Source organism: Hemitrygon akajei, unplaced genomic scaffold (genome assembly GCF_048418815.1).
Source record: "Hemitrygon akajei unplaced genomic scaffold, sHemAka1.3 Scf000102, whole genome shotgun sequence".
Lineage (NCBI taxonomy): Eukaryota > Metazoa > Chordata > Chondrichthyes > Myliobatiformes > Dasyatidae > Hemitrygon > Hemitrygon akajei.
In genome coordinates, this window is record NW_027331988.1 from 1,038,395 (window position 1) to 1,052,513 (window position 14,119).

Below are 14,119 nucleotides of genomic sequence, written 5' to 3' on the forward strand. Positions count from 1 at the left end.
ACCATCTGGGTAGTCTCCAGCCCCTTTGTACGGGACATCGAATTCTCTAACTTCCGGTAATTCCCCCCCTCTCCCTTTCCCCATCCCACCTTCACTCTGACTCCTCTTCTAGCTGCCTATCACCTCTCTCATGATTCTGCCTTCTTCTACTACCCATAGTGCTTTCCCCTTACATTCCTTCTTCACCTCTCCTGCCTATCCCCTCCCTGCTTACCCCCCCCCACACCTTGATCTTTCCTCTGATTAGTTTTTCACCTGGCACCTTCCACCCTCCCCCCACCTTCTTTATAGGGACCCTGCCCCCTCTTTCGTCAGTCCTGACGAAGGGTCTCGGCCCGAATCGTTGAATGCTTATTTCAACGGATGCTGCCTGACCTGCTGAGTTCATCCAGCGTTTATACGTGTTGAGATTAATTGATTCTGAGATTAGTTTGTGCCTGAAGCAAATTTCCGACTCAGGCAATATTTGCATTTCCTCACACTGAAAGGGATCAAAGGTGTGTATGGCCTCATTCCTCAACTGAGTGAATTTAATCAACAGGACAACGGTGAAGGTGATGCGCAATTCCAGTGCGCCAGCTAATTCTGGTGCATGGTTTTAGGAACGGTCGGATCCGTGACTTCACCTTTTGGTTACTTATAGTTGGGAGAAGACCGGGAGCTGAGGGGAATAGTCATGTCTGGATCAGGCAAACAACCCACCTGTTCGGACATGTTCAACAATGAGTAGCGAGGCGAAGCGGGTTGAACAGAAGAACCAAACGGAGAATATTTGCGGCTTTTGTGATGAGCAAATCGAAATATCGGGGAAGGGGTGGAACGGCCAGAAGCCGCGATATTCCAGCTGGGAAGAGTGTCCCGGGCTTTCAAATGCGTGGCAGTGAGTAGGTTTACATTGGATGTGGGATGATTTCTGCAAGGTCCTGACGAAACCCTATGGGAACATGCTTCCTTTTGTGAATAAAGGAGGATCAACCGCGTGCAAACTCAAATTATATCCCTCAGAGCAAAAACAAAGATGCACCGTTTAGAAGTTAAATACACGCCATCTACAGGGTGAGGGGCGAGCACAAAACAAAATAGAACATTCGCAGCTAGAGAGTGGTTCTCACAGCTGCGACAACCATCTAAACAACGCATGCTCCAGATGAGGTTCAAACTCACAGCGTCAGAATTTCCCCACCGTGTACTGACATATAGCGGGGCCCTGCAGAGTGCGCATGCGGCTTTGAATATCAGGAATGACGGATGAGAATAAAGACTTTTCTGAATAATGACTGCCTCATCTTTCAGAGAGACAAACACTCATTCTGGAAGCAGGGTAGGAAGGCGAAATGAATATCTGGCCCGAAGAATGGCTAAGCATCTACGTGCAAATACAGGTAAAAGTTTCTTCAGAAAACACCATGACGAAATCCATAGTTGAGTAAATCACAGACTGACCGCCTGAGCCATGGGAGATTTTATTTTGTGACATTAAAAATCTTCCCTTCACTGAAAGCGAACAGAGGCGGCACCAGAGCCAACCCCTGCCGAACACCACTAATCAGCTCCGTTCAGTCCTACTCCTTGCATTTTGCCATTCACACAATCTTCCATTTATCATAGCATATTTCTGTATTAAAGACGTTTTATCCTGTTTAGAAGCCTCAAGCGCGGCAACTGCCTTCTGAAAATCCAAGTAAACAACATCCACTGACACTTCTGTGTGAAATCTGCCTTTTGAGTTCCTCAAATCATTCCAACAGATTGATAAAGCTACACATCCCCTTTAGGAAACCACGGGAAAATCCGCCCTATATTATCATTACTCGCCATATACGAGAAATCTCATCATTATTAATGGGGTCCTGCATCTTTCCAACCAGTGAGGTCAGGCTATCCAGCCTATAGTTTCGTATCATTTGTCCACCTCTCTTTTCAGAGGGAGTGGATTGACATTTGTTACTTCTCACTCTTCCGGATTATTCCAAAATCCAATCATTATTCAAAGTTCACCGCTAATGCCGTTCTCAGCCTCATCTTTCAGAAAGCGCAGGCTGTTGTCAGATCCACAGCCCCAGTTTACCCGGTGCATCTGGCAACAGATGGCGAGAAACTGATCAGATATCAATGTGGCAGTGAACCAGACAGAGCATCCTGGTCTCCTCCAGCTGGTCCAGCTGATTAGTGCTTCTAAATTCGCGTATTCCAGCCTCTCAAGCATCTTCTCCTCAGCAATAGAAACTACACTCACTTCCATCAATAACAGTCGCAACCTTCTTTCATACTGCTGGTGTCATTCACGCTGCAGAATGATGTGAAATATTAGGTTCATCGTTACCTCAAAGAAAAGAGGGATTATATTAATTATTGTATTAATGAGCGTGTGGATGAATTGCAGAGTTTGATGAGACGGTGGAATATTAGTGGGTGGGTTGAGAGAGAGGCAAAAAGGATTACATTGGGTACAGCATTAAGGGGCGTGTGGGAAGGACATTATGGAATTACACTAGGTGAAGTGTACCAGGTTAAGTGGATAAAGCGAAATTTGGAATTCTGTCTGGTCTAAGGAGGTGACATTGTGCAGGGTGAGGTATTAAGGGAGAGAAAAGGGTTGGAATAGACGGCGAAATTATTTTTTTTCGAAGAGATCTAGGTGTAACGATACTCATTGGTGGGTTAATGGATATATTGAGGGAAAGGCTGTTAGGGGATGGGAGATATTGATTGGAGTCTGAAGGAAGTTTAGAATGGGTTTGAAGCACTAGTGTAGTAATCGTTCTGTATAGGGAGAGGACGTTAGGGGACGGGAGATGTTAATCGGATTGTGGAAGGATGTTAGAATGAGTTTGTAATACGAGTGTAGCAATCGTTGTGTCGGGGGTGTTCGGTGACGGGAGATATTACTCGGAGTGTGGAGCTAGGTTAGAACGGGTTTGAAATAATGGTGCGGGAATCTTTGATCAGAGGGAGAGAAGATTGGTATTTGAGTGGGGATATTAATGGTTGAATGGATGATGGTAATACGCGAAGTTAACTGGTGTGTGATTGGAGGACTCACTTCTGATCCTTAGTATGTAAAGCAACATCTATGGCAATGAATAAACAGTCTCCGTTTTTGCCCATAGTCTTTCATCAGAGCTTGAAAAGGAAGTAGAAGTTGCCAGAATATGAAGGCTTGCAGGAGAGGAGAAGAGGTAAGATACCAAGGTGGAGAAATAAGGAATAAGGAAGGAAGTAGGGAAACATATCAGAAGTTAGATGAATCGATGGTGATGCCATTAGATTAGAGGATACCTAGATGGAATATGAGGTGTTACTTATCCAAAATAAAAGTGGCCTCATAATGGCACAAGATGAGGCCATGGACAAACATGTCGGAAACGGAGTGGGTAAGTGTATTAAGAATGTCTGCCACTGTGAATTCCCGCATTTTTGTGGATAGAGCTGAGGTGCTCCAGAAAGTGTTAATCAATATGATTAACAGTTTCCTGCGTTCAGTCCAAGTTTACAATTTAGATTTGTACATTGAGATTTTACAATTTAGTGCCATGCCTCATCACAATTGGGATTTGACTTGAATGACATCATGTTTATTTTTACCTCAGCTGTTGGAAGACACGTTAGTTGTGTAGTATTGAATATTCAGTGTGCCGGACCGGGTATAAATGAATGACCGTGGAGATTCATCAGCTCAGTGTTTCTTCAGCGAGATCGCGGGCAGCTGGAAGACAGGCTGAATCTCACACAACATGCTAGAAACGTTTTACCGTGTGAGGAAGATATGGTACATGATCATCGCCGTTATCGGTGTTCCTGGTAAGAACATGGGCGAAGTAACATTTGCGGCTGTGACTGCGCGTTCTTTAGACTAGTTCGGTTGTTATGCGGTTATGAGTGCGGTGGAGGCATTGTGGCAACACTCCGTGTTCGTTGTGAAGTTTCTTTGCAGTTTGATTCGTAGACTCGGCCGAAAATAGATCGGCAGCTGAAACAGATGTAGAGTGGAAGATGGCGGAGACGAATTCATTTTGTGGGTTCATGGCGGGCTGTTTTGATTTATCAATGCAAAGCCTCTGCTAAAGTAAATTCCGATAATTCGGAGCGCTGGGCAACTTTAGAGACTATTGGTGCAATTCCGTATCAATACTGTAGCATACTTTAAATTCAAATTTAAAGGTAATGCTCTGTGCTTTTAGAAATCGCTGCAAGTTTGAAGGGAATGCGAGAAGAGAATCGTCGCTGAGATTTCGGGAAGAAACGCAGACATCACTTGTCAGTCTCAAACATCCGGAGTTTCGAAAGAGTAAAGAAAAAGTTCTGTGTAGGTGTAGCGTAGCAGGATTTGTTTCATGCCCTGTTATCCGTGAAGTGAAGAGGGAGTGAAAAGGCAACATAGGGGTGTCCGACGGAGCTCAACCTGGTAAGGTCACTGCGATACTCCGCTCAGGAACAATGAGCATCGAGCTTTTGGAACAATGTTGTAGCAGTTTGGAGCAACGCATGACAAGACATGCGAACGGGGAGGGGGGGGGGGATAAATCTGCTTTTCTAATGGAGAGAGGCGGATAGGCGGTGCTTCGCTGCATGAGGAGAGTGTCAGTACATCGGTGACGGGATCGCGGCAGTGAGAAATGCACAAGACTATCCAGACTTTACACATCAGCCTAAAGGAGGACAATGTTTCTGAAGTGCTTATGTTATTTCTTTTTTTTCTTTATGTATTGGATGTTCAAAGCACTAACGTGCAAGATACGTCAGACATTCAGTGGCTCTGGCAAAATTATTAAAAGGGCGAATAGGAACTTTCTGGTCGGACACTTTGACATGGTGTGATGGACCCCGGGAAAGAGTAGCTGCAGAATTTAAAAGAAGTGAGGCAAGCGGGGTCCCTGCGGGCGGGTGACGAACGGAAATCAAAGAGGGGACGAGGACATGCGACGAGTGGCTGTAAATTTGCTTTGGACTGGGTGAGTGGACAGAGGCGGAGGGAGCGGGACCTCTGTATCGGGAGAGTCACAGACCATAGGTGACAGTAACGCGGCAACGATCATCGCTGAGAAATTTGCCCTGGTAGCCAGGCTCCACGTATCACTAGAAAACCTGATTGCTGGAGATTTACATTAATTTCTCCAAAGCCCTCTCGGCGATCAATTGACAATGCCTTCTTCCCAAACACTGCTCCTCTTCCAGTTCCGAGCAGCGTGCCGTTTTACATTTGTAAACTTCCAGAAATGAGTTGTCTGCGAAATTGTAATGTGCTCAATTTCCAGCTTATCTGTGGCTTCAGACCCACGGAACGGAGAGACAGTAATTCACATTTTATTATTTTGCTGTTCCCGCAGTGAATTTAGTGGCGATTGTGATCCTGTCCCGGGGAAAGTGCGGTCTCTCTACCTGCACCACTCGCTACCTGGTGGCCATGGCAACCGCGGATCTACTAACCATCATATCTCAGGTTATACTGTGGCGGATCAGTTATTATTACTTCCCAGGAACTCTCCTGGACATCACCCCCGTGTGCAGTGTGATCTTTGCCCTAGGACAGGCAGCCACTGACTGTTCAGTCTGGTTCACAGTTACTTTTACATTTGATCGGTTTGTTGCCATTTGTTTCCAGAAGTGGAAAGAAAAGTATTGCACCGGAAAAACTGCGGCTGTGGTCCTGACAACAACTGGCGTTTTGTTCTGCTTTAAAAATGTACCCTACTTCTTTATATACCAACCTGTGACAGTGATTGATAATATACCCTGGGACTGTACTGAAATACCGGGCTACTATACGAATCCCGGGTGGGTGGGATTTGACTGGCTTTCTACCGTCCTTACGCCGTTACTCCCGTTCGTGTTAATACTATTGTTCAACGCTCTGACAGTCAGACACATTTTAGTGACTAGTCGCGTCCGTAAGGGGCTGAGGGTTCAGAGCAAGGCGGAGAACCGCAGTGACCCGGAGATAGAGAGCAGGAGGAGGTCTGTGATCTTACTTCTCTCCATCTCCGGAAGCTTCATTATCCTGTGGTCGGTGACAGTTGGCGAATTCCTTTATTACACGATTTCCGGATTGGATCAGAATAATTACAATGATTCGGAATATATATTTGAACACCCGGGATATATGTTGCTGGTGTTAAGTTGCTGCACAAACACATTTATTTATGGGGTAACTCAGTCCAAGTTCAGAAAGCAGTTCATCAGCGCAGCAAAATTTCCGCTCTTGTCAATTATTCAACTGAATAATAAATAATATATATTGAGTTGTTTTTAGAGGCGGTCGCACTGTTTTCCATCTTGACACTGCAGAGCTGACTGTCACCGGACAACGTGCCAGCGGGAGGAATAAAATTGGGGGAAGAGGAGGGGTAGAATTGGCAGCTTAATTCTCCAGGGTTCGGATGTTTCAGACGTGTTAGAGGCAGAGGAAAGACGGGTAGGGGGGCATTGCAAGTCAGGGAAAATGTCACAGCAGTACTCAGGCAGGACAGATTAGAGGGCTTGTCTACTGAGGACATATGTGTGGAGATGAGAAACAGGAAATGTATGACCACATTAATGGGGTTGTATTAGAGTCCACCCAACAGTATGCGAGAATTGGAGGAGCAAATCTGCAGAGAGATGGTGGACAACTGCAGGAACATAAAATTGTGATAGTAGGGGATTATAATTTTCCACATATTTATTGGGACTCCCATACGGTTAAATCTCTAGACGGGTTAGAGTTTGTAAATTTTTTTCAGGAAAGTTTTCTTAACTAATAGATAGAGGTACCGACTAGAGAGGATGCAATATTAGATCTCCTATTAGGAAACGAGTTAGGACAGGTGACGGAAGTGTGTGTAGGGGAACACTTTAGTTCCAATGATCATAATACCATTAGTTTCAACTTGATCATGGATAAAGATAGATCTGGTCCTCAGTTTGAGTTTCTAAACTGGAAAAAAAGCCAAATTTGAAGAAATGAGAAAGGATCTAAAAAGCGTGGATTGGGACAGGTTGTTCTCTGGCAAGGATGTGATTGGCAAGTGGGAGACCTTCAAAGGAGAAGTTTTGTGATTGCAGAGTTTGTATATTCCTGTTAGGATTAAGGGCAAAGTGAATAAGAATAAGGAACCTTGGTTCTCAAGAGATATTGGAACTCTGATAAAGAAGAAGAGAGAAATGTATGTCATCTATAGGCAACAGGAAACAAATAAGCTGCTTGAGGAGTATAAAATTGCAAAAAAATACTTAAGAAAGAAATTAGGAAGGCTAAAAGAAGACATGAGGTTGCTTTGGCAGTCAAGATGAAGGATAATCCAAAGAGCTTCTACAGGTATATTAAGAGCAAAAGGAGAGTAAGGGATACAATTGGTCCTCTGGATGAACAGAGTCGTCGGCTATGTATGGAACAAAAAAATAGGGAGATCTTAAATGTTTTTTTTTTGCATCTGTAGTTACTAGGGTAACTGGCATGGAGTCTATGGAAATAAGGCAAACAAGTAGTGAGGTCATGGAGGTCGTAGATTGGATGATAGGAAATAGAGGAGGAAGTGCTTGGTATCTTAAGGCTAACCAGAGCAGATAAATCCCCAGGTCCTGGCAGGTTATTCCCTCGGACTTTGAAGAAGACTGGTGTTGAAATTGCAGGGGCCCTGGCAGATATATTTAAAATGTCGGTATCTGCGGGTGAGGTACTGGAGGATTAGAAGATAGCTCATGTTGTTCCGTTACTTAAAAAAGGCTCTAAAAGTAATCCTGAAATTTATAGGCCGGTAACTTTGACGCCATTACCAGATAAATTATTGGAAGGAGTACTAAGAGATAGGATCTACAAATATTTGGTTAGACAGGGACCTATTAGGGAGAGGCAACACGGCTTTGTGCGTGGTAGGTCATGTATAACCAATCTATTAGAGTTTTTCGAGGAGGTTACCAGGAAAGTGGACGAAGGGAAGGCAGTAGATGTTGTCTACATGGACTTCAGTAAGGCCTTTGACAAGGTCCGCATGTGAAGTTAGTTAGGAAGTTTCAGTCGCTAGGTGTACATCGAGAGGTAGTAAAATGGATTAGACATTGGCTCAATGGAAGAAGCCAGCGAGTGGTAGTAGAGGATTACTACTCTGAGTGGAGTCCTGTGACTAGTGGTGTGCCACTGGGATCAGTGTTGGGTCCATTGTTATTTGTCATCATGATAATGTGGTCAATTGGATCAGCAAATTTGCTGATGATACAAAGACTGGAGGGGTAGTGGCCAGTGAGGAAGGTTTTCAAAGCTTGCAGAGGGATTTGGACCAGCTGGAAACTTGGACTCAAAATGGCAGATGTAGTTTAACGCAGACATGTGTGACGTATTGCACTTTGGAAGAACAAACCAAGGTAAAACATACAAGGTAAATGGTAGGACACTGAGCAGTTCAGTAGAATAGAGGAATCTGGGAATATAGATACAGAATTCCCAAAAAGTGGCGTCACAGGTAGATAGGGTCGTAAAGAGAGCTTTTGGTACATTGGCCTTTATAAATCAAGCTATTGAGTATCAGAGTTGGAATGTAATGGTGAGGTTGTATAAGGCATTGTTGATGCCAAATTTGGAGTATTGTGTGCAGTTCTGGTCACCGAATTACAGGAAGGATATTAATAAGGTTGAAAGCGTGCAAAGAAGGTTTACAAGGATGTTGCCAGGACTTGAGAAACTGAGTTACAAAGAAGGGTTGAATAGGTTAGGACTTTATTCCCTGGAGCGTAGAAAAATGAGGGGAGAATTAGTAGAAGTATATAAAATTATGATGGGTATAGATAGAGTGAATGCAAGCAGGTATTTTCCACTGAGGCTAGGGAAGAAAAAAACCAGAGGACATGGGTTAAGGGTGAAGGGGGCAAAGTTTGAAGGGAACATTAGGGGGAACTTCTTCACACAGAGAGTGGTGGGAGTGTGGAATGAGCTGGCAAAATAAGTGGTAAATGCGGGCTCACTTTTAACATTTAAGAAAAACTTGTACAGGTACATGGATGAGAGGGGTACGGAGCGGTATGGTCTATTTGCAGGTCAGTAGGACTTGGCAGAAAAATGGTTCGGCACAGCCAAGGGCTAAAAGGCCTGTTTCCGTGCTGTAATGTTGTGTGTTTCTATGGTTCAGAAACTATGGGAGACACAGCTTCGTCACCCAGACCACGACAACCATCTCCTACCAATTATTAAACTCGCCCTTCCCTTTGTTTTCATTTATTTTTTTTCAACCATAGTCCCGGTCTCGTCACCCGGCATACCGCTTTCGATTTTGAATCCCGCACTAGAAAGTAAATGTTCATCGGTTAACGGGCCAACAAAGCAGTTACTTCCCGGCGAAAACTCCGGAGAGGACAGGCCGTAGGATCGGATCCGGTGGGGACCGTGATTCGGTGGAGACAACGTGGGGAATCTGCTGCGGATCGATGAGTACGGGTTTCAGAAGTTTTGTGCTCAGCCTGTGCACATTCAGTAATGTTTCAGCTCTAAATAAACTTCTTTTATTTGCATACCGTGTGAATTTGTTATCTCCTGTGACGAGCTGTAACAGGGCAGCAAAACACACAGCATTCAGACAAATGCTGAGGCCTGGGTGGGCGGGACATCCCGATCTCTCGGACTGGCGGGACCGAGCGTGTAAACCCCAGACGTACCAGGCTGGAGAATTGCGGGTTTCTCGGCGCTGAGTTGGAGACTGCCGGCGAGGGCGAAGGAGCCGTTTACTGAGACGTCCGGGAAGAAAGGGGGTTTCCGAATCAATGCTGAGATTCGCCACGACATCAACTCCAACGGCACCCCCATATCTGTGATCGTACCTATATTTGACGACACATCCCGAAATGTATACATTGCCAAATCCCTGTACACCCTCAAACGCGCTGACATCCCCACATGCACACATCGTTAACCGAGTGAAAAATAATAATAATCTCAAATAGTTCACAAAATAGTTGTCTCCTCGTTAAGGAAGCAGTTTAAGGTTCAGTTTAAAGTGCATTTATACATTTATTAATAAAGTATCTAGAAATGAAACATTCCTGAGACACGTCACGTGTCCAAATGCACCGACACTCTGCAAATTCGTGCGCAGCCACATATTTGACGACACGCCCATAAATCAGCGCACATCCCGAAGTGCTTGTGCGTCCTAAATCCGCGTACAGCCACAAACCTGCTCAAACCCCCATCTGAATATTTCATTATCTCAGAGAACGTGTCATTTCAAACATTTCACGGAATTTCTGCCTCCATATTAGAGACGTAGACAGAACAAGTTTCAGTTTAAGCCCATCTATTATGAAACTAACTGTAAATGAAGTAAGTTCGAGACCCAGGTCCACTGGCAACCCCAAATCCGTGTGCATCCATATGCGCCAATAAATCCCTAAATCTGCGCATGTACTCCCACATCCGAGTGCACTCTAAATTCCTCTCCGCCAATATTCCCCAACACACTCCAGAATCTATGCATATCCCTAAATCGATATGAACCCCAAATCCGTGTGCATCCATATGTGCCAATAAATCCCTAAATCTGCGCACGTACTCCCACATCCGAGTGCACTCTAAATTCCTCTGCGCCAATATTCCCCAACACACTCGATAATCTACGCACATCCCTAAATTCATATGAACCCCAAATCCGTCACATCGCTAAACCTGTTGACACCCCACACGCTCCTTTGATTATCCCAGAGCAAGAAATCTTTCAAAAAGTTCAGAAAATAACTGTATCCACATTACTAATACAGCAAGAGCAAAGTGCAACATTGAAAGTGCATTTATTGTTTAGGCGTCTACAAATGAAACAGCCTCGAGATTGTCATATCTCCAAATCAACCGACATACGCACTTGCAACCGTTTTTCACCAACACACCCTAAATCTGCGCACAGCCCCAAATCCACACGCAACATCAAATCAGTGTGCAGGTCCAAATCCATGGGCACCACCAACTACGCCTGAACCCCACAACTCCACACACCCCGACAGACGCAAATCTCCGCACATCCCCGAAACTCGTTTGCAATTCCAGAGAGGCTGACACACGGTTAAATCAATGAACATCCCCAAATTGGTGTGCACCTCCATATTGGCGGACATATCAATAAATCACAGAGCAGGAATCATTTCAAACAGTTGAGAAAAAAAAAACTCGGCATCAACATTAAAAATCCGCACACAGCATAACATTGCTTTTCAGCTCCAGATCCGCGTGCACCCCCATTTTCCAGATCACACCCCTAAGACTGCGAGCATCCCCAAATCTGTGCACCCAGCGAATGCTTCCGCGCTCCCATATTTGAAGCAAACACCTAAATCTGTGCAATCCAAAATTCAGTATGTAGCCCCATATTAGAGAAAACACCCTACATCCGTCCGCATCCCGAAATCCAGACAGCTTTGTGGTGATTGCTGAGGACTTTAACCACACCAGCTGAAAGACTGTGTTCCCCAAATTATGCAATATGTGGATTTGAAAACCAGGGGAGACAACACACTGGACTTGGTTTATACCAACACCCCACAGGCATACAAAGCAGCCCATTGCCCCCATCTTGGCCACTCTGACCACATATCTGTCATGTTAACACCAGCATATGGGGTCAGTGGTGCTGTGAGGATTACATTCCTGGACTTCTCTAGTGCCTTTAACACCATCCAGCCCAGGATCTTAAGGCACAAACTAACGGAGATGGGAGTAGACTCTCACATGGTGGATTGGATAGTGGACTACTTGACAGATAGACCTCAGTATGTGCGGTTGGGAGACTGTAGGTCTGACACGGTGGTCAGCAGCACAGGAGCGCCGCAGGGGACAGTGCTCTCTCCGGTCCAGTTCACCCTGTACACATCAGACTTCCAATATAACTCGGAGTCCTGCCATGTGCAGAAGTTCGCTGATGACACGGCCATAGTAGGGTGTGTCAGGAATGGACAGGAGGAAGAGTATAGGAAACTGATACAGGACTTTGTGATATGGTGCAACTCAAACTACCTGCGTCTCAATATCACCAAGACCAAGGAGATGGTGGTGGACTTTAGGAGATCTAGGCCTCGTATGGAGCCAGTGATCATTAATGGAGAATGTGTGGAGCAGGTTAAGACCTACAAGTATCTGGGAGTGCAGTTAGACGAGAAGCTAGACTGGACTGCCAACAAAGATGCCTTGTGCAGGAAGGCACAGAGTCGACTGTACTTCCTTAGAAGGTTGGCGTCATTCAATGTTTGTAGTGAAATGCTGAAGATGTTCTATAGGCCAATTGTGGAGAGCGCCCTCTTCTTTTTAGTGGCGTGTTGGGGAGGCAGCATTAAGAAGAGGAACGCCTCACGTCTTAATAAGCTGGTAAGGAAGGCGGGCTCTGTCGTGGGCAAAGAACTGGAGAGTATAACATCGGTAGCAGAGCGAAGGGCGCTGAGTAGGCTACGGTCAATCATGGAAAACCCTGAACATCCACTGCATAGCACCATCCAGAGACAGAGAAGCAGTTTCAGCGACAGGTTGCTATCGATGCAATGCTCCTCAGACAGGATGAAGAGATCAATACTCCCCAATGCCATTCGACTTCACAATTCAACCGCCAGGATTAAGATATGTTAAAGTGCCGGGGTTAGGACTGAGCTTAAGTTACCATTCAATGTATTTTAGAACTTTTTAAAAGCTATTTATTAATGCTTTTTGAGAGGGTGACTTTAGATGCATATCATATTTTTACTGAGTTAAGTATTGTATGTAATTAGTTTTGCTACAATAAGTGTATGGGACATTGGAAAAAATGTTGAATTTCCCCATGGGGATGAATAAAGTATCTATCTATCTATCTATCTATCTATCTATCTATCTATCTATCTATCTATCTATCTATCTATCTATCTATCTATCTATCTATCTATCTATCTATCTATCTATCTATCTATCTATCTATCTATCTATCTATCTATCTATCTATATAAACCACAGCTTAAACGTGTGAGAGCAGAGAAGGCAGATAAGGGTCTGGCCAAAAGGAGCAGCTTCAGCGCTACAAGACTACTTTTGCACACAGACTGGGACATATTCAAGACTCCTGTGATGACCATACAGACATTGAGGAGTATGCGGAGGCAGTAATCAGCTACATAGCCAAATGCACGGAGGATGTCACTGTGATGAAAATCTTCACCGCACGTGGTTATAAAAAGCCATGGATGACAACAGAGGTGCGTTCACTACTGAAGGCCCGTGATCAGCCTACAGATCGGGGGACAGGAATGCGTTTCGCTCAGCCAGGTCTGCGCTTTCACTAAGGATCAGGAAAGCGAAAAATACATGGACACTTCTGTGACACAGGTGACACCAGACGGATGTGGCAGGGAATTAAAGCTCTGACAGTCCACAAGATCAGGCAGAAAACCGATGTCAACGTCGCCTCTTTTCCAAACAGGCTTAACAAATTTTTTGCACGCTTCGAAGCATCAAACACTACAGCAAGGGGGAGAGCCAGTCCCTTCTTACCATCTGACCAGCCGGCTCCAATCATTGATTCAGAGCACACACAGAGGACCCTTGCCATAGTCAACCCACAAAAAACGGGAGATCCCGACAACATCCCTAGACGTGAGCTCAAGGAATTTGCTGATGTATTCGCAGATGTCCTGACAGACATTTTCAACATCTCCCTTAGTCAAGCCATTGTCCCCAGATGCTTCAGAACCTCCACAATCATCCCTGTAGCAAAGAAATCAGTTGTAGCCTGTCTGAATGATTACCGTCCCGTCGCCCTGACCCCCATAGTGATGAAATGTTTTTAACGGCTTGTCAAGCCTCATATCACAGCCAGCCTCCCCTCATCGCTGGATCCTCTACAGTTTGCTCATCGTCCAAATCGCTCTACGGAGGACGCAATATCCACCACACTGCACACAGTTCTCTCTCACTTGGACAACAAAGACGCTTATGCCAGAATCCTGTATATTGATTTCAGTTCAGAGTTCAAACCATCATCCCGCAGAGAACTAGTGGAGAAACCGTCACTGCTTGGCCTTAACACTGCCATGTGTCACTGGATTCTGGATTTCTTGACAGAGAGACCACAGTCAGTCCGTGTTGGTCGGAAGATCTCTGACTCCATCACACTGAACACTGGATCCCCACAAGGCTGTGTGCTCAGCC

At 45.0% G+C, this 14,119-nt stretch overlaps 1 pseudogene; it reads right to left on the reverse strand.

Moving 5' to 3' along the window:
- Window positions 1-9,769, reverse strand: part of LOC140723147 (uncharacterized) — a 168,672-nt pseudogene extending 158,903 nt beyond the window's left edge.
- Window positions 9,770-14,119: the final 4,350 nt, after the last annotated feature.